General features: G+C 50.2%; 1 protein-coding gene across 1 annotated transcript in view; it reads right to left on the reverse strand.

Moving 5' to 3' along the window:
- Nucleotides 1-1251: 1251 nt before the first annotated feature.
- Nucleotides 1252-3236, reverse strand: part of LOC123180003 (uncharacterized) — a 9382-nt gene continuing 7397 nt past the window's right edge. The window contains exon 3 of the transcript XR_006490643.1: nt 1252-2563. The gene's annotated coding sequence lies outside the window, so the exon portion shown is untranslated. The remainder of the gene's footprint in view (nt 2564-3236) is intronic.

The raw sequence follows: 3236 nt of genomic DNA on the forward strand, positions 1-3236 counted from the left end.
CAGAGCAGGCTACTGTGGCCTCCTCGACGGATCAGACCCAGAACCAGCCAAACTCATCACCGTCAAGGACAAGTCTGGTATGACTCTCAACCAAGAACACCTATTGCCGTTCCCATTGGTGAGACTACACTTCCTAGTGGTTTTGAACCTATCCTCTCGTCATAGAATTGGTGATTTGGAGATGTAAAAGGATGATTCCAATACAGTGATGTTACCAGACTGCCAAGCCCCTTTTGATGCCTCAGGTAAGGAAAAAAAAATTCGACCAGAGGGGCCACACGGTGACATGGACCCCGTTTTCATTATGAAAATAGAGTCAAGCATACATGCCAACTCATACACATTCTTTTGCGATGCCTAAGAGCATCTCTAGCAGACCCTGTAAAACCGCGACCCGCATAAGGCGTTGATAGTTCAACGAAGAACTGTTTTCCGGGTCGAAATCGTGCGCGGCAGAGTAGAACCCGTATATGAAACTGTATGATTTGAAAAAGTGCTTCGCGGGAGAAATTGCAACCACACTAGTTCATTAGATACTACATGATCATTCATAGTTCATCATCACATACTACAGTATCATACATACTACATTCCACTACTACTACTACTAGAGGGGGGTGGGGGATCTCGCGGCGGTGAGGCCGAGGTCGATATACCGAAATGGACGAGCTCGCGGCCGAGGACGACGCGGTGGAGGAGCTCAGTCCTTGTCGGAGCTGACGAGGCCGATGAACTTTTCCTTCTGCTCCTCACGGATGCGCCGCCACTCGTCCTCCTTATCCTTCGCGGCAAGGTTGGCCGCGACCGCCTTCTTGAGGATGAGATCTTCGAGCTCCTCGTCGTGGCACCGGCGCTCCGCCTCCTCGCGCAGGCTCCGTTCGGCAATGGTGGCCACGACCTCGTCGAAATCGGCCACGAAAACTTCGGGCCCGACGACCCCTCGGCGCTCGATCTCCTCCGGCTCCTGCTTGACGGTGACGACCTCGATCTCCTCCGACCACTCCCTCTTCATGGGGAGAAGCCCCGCGCCGGAAGAGGAAGAGCTCACGGCGTGGGAAGATCTCGCGGCAGAGGACGGGCCCGCGGCCGAGGAGGGCGTACGCCAATGCCGACGGTCGTATTCCTCTGTCTCGCGAAGGAGCAGGCTCGGCGGCAGCTCGAGGCCCTTGTTCGTCCACTTCCTCGTCGCGCGCTTCCTCACGCCGGTCCGAGCGGACACGCCGCTTGCGCTCGGGGTTGCCGCCCCGCCGGAGCTGCGGCCGGAGCTCCACATGCAGCCCCACATGGCGGCCGGAGGCGGAAGGGGGCTCACCGGCGGCGAGAAATGTGAGTGGGGAGTGGGGTATTGCGGCGAGATGCGGCGGCGGCGGGATAGGGTTTCAACCCGCATATGCCCTGCGAACCCGTAGATATACTGCTGGGGGAGGGGGGCAGATTGCAGGCCGCGGTAAAAGAATATTTATGATCCAAGCCCGTATACTCATCGGAATTTTGCGGGTTTGCGACATATACGGGGTCTGCTAGAGTTGCTCTAACAGTTTTGCGTCAGGCAAAGAACACCTATTGCACCTACAGGATGCTACACCAGAAGAAGAAACAGCCTAAAAGCTACACCACTACACATGATTTTAATTTATTTTATTTTATTGAAAAGGAGGAAAGCCCCCACTGCACCACTACACATGATGCCTAATATCTTTTTGCACCAGGGAATAACTCTTACATCCTGAGATACTTATAGACTGCACCTCAGTTAGTCAGTTAAGGATATTAAGGATACTCCTGCCCCACACAAGCTGATGTTAGTGATCTGCAAAATGAGGCTGCTGCTATTGATGTGACTAGTCCTAAGCAAGATACTACGGTTGTTGAAGCACTGCACACTGATTCTGGAGGTTGTGCTAGTGATCTGCCTGTTGCTTTACAATCAACGGATTCAAACCAGGGTGCAGATGGTACTCCCTATCTCTATCCCCTCTTCCTCCCTCGCTCTCTCACCAACAATGATCCTGTGCACATTCCGCACAGTGTATGCTGATTGTTATTCTTATCCACCTAGTGTATCTTTTTTATGTTTTGCTGGAGTTGAAAGAGGGGATGGAGTTGGCTGGGCCTATGATTGAGTGTGCCATACAAATGCCGAGTCCTGATGATAAGAGTATGCTCTGTCATTACTTCCTGTTGTAGTGTAGACGGGCCAGGGGGCTCATGCACACCTGCACCTTTTCAGGTTACTGGATGACCCTTTGCACCCATGGCAAAAAATTCATCGGCCAGCCGAGTATTGAAACCATGTGTATGCAGTTTAATAGATATACTTTTATCTCATTATATGTTATAATGATAGATCAGGAAGTAACGACATTATTTGATAATAGCATACACTGGTTTCATCAAGCAAGTTCTAGTAGGCAATGTTTTTAAGGCGTCATTATCTCATCGCTTAGCGACGATATAATGGGGTCGCATGGTCCCAGCCTGAAGTGTTCAGGCTCGCAATACTTTTGGCGTGTGGCGTCCCCATATCGTCCATATGATGTGTTTTTGGTCGCCATGCCTGAAACTGGACGCCATGGCAGGAGAGTTGGTGCGTCTAGTTTGTGGGATATCAGACAATCAGACTCGTTAACGGACGCCCTCAAAGCTCCTTCTCATTTGCGTCTAGTTTGTGGGATATCAGACAATCGGACTCGTTAACGGACAAATGAGGTACCTTGTTCAATAGCTAAGTTCATCCGGCCAGCTCGGTCCAGACGTTTATGATCAAGAATGTTAGGCTTTCAATTAAAAAATGGAGTTTCATTCCGGAATGCAATGAAAAAATCCATTGAATTGACTAAAAGAAGAAGATATAAGGGAAGTAAAACTAAAAATTGCCGGTCGTCTCGGAGGAAAAGAAACTGCACGTACCGAATTCATTAAAAAGGGTAGACTTCCCCTCCAGATAATTCACGCTAAAATTGATTATAGCTACAGTCTAATTCGAACGGCTTTGCTGAGACTTGTGTTTTTGGTAATCAGTCGCCCGGGCCTAGTCACCGCGACCCCCTTTTGTGTGGGGGCACCCCTTCTCCCAAAGTTACAGGGCTATTTTGCTGAGTTCCTTAGAGAGAGTTGTCTCGTGCCCCTAGGTATTCTCTACCTACCCACATGTGTCGGTTTCGGGTACATGTACCGTTTTGTTTCTACGGTTCCCTTGTGTGTGCTCGGGATAGGTGTATTTTTATAAATGTCCC

Source organism: Triticum aestivum, chromosome 1D, assembly GCF_018294505.1.
Source record: "Triticum aestivum cultivar Chinese Spring chromosome 1D, IWGSC CS RefSeq v2.1, whole genome shotgun sequence".
NCBI classification, from domain to species: domain Eukaryota; kingdom Viridiplantae; phylum Streptophyta; class Magnoliopsida; order Poales; family Poaceae; genus Triticum; species Triticum aestivum.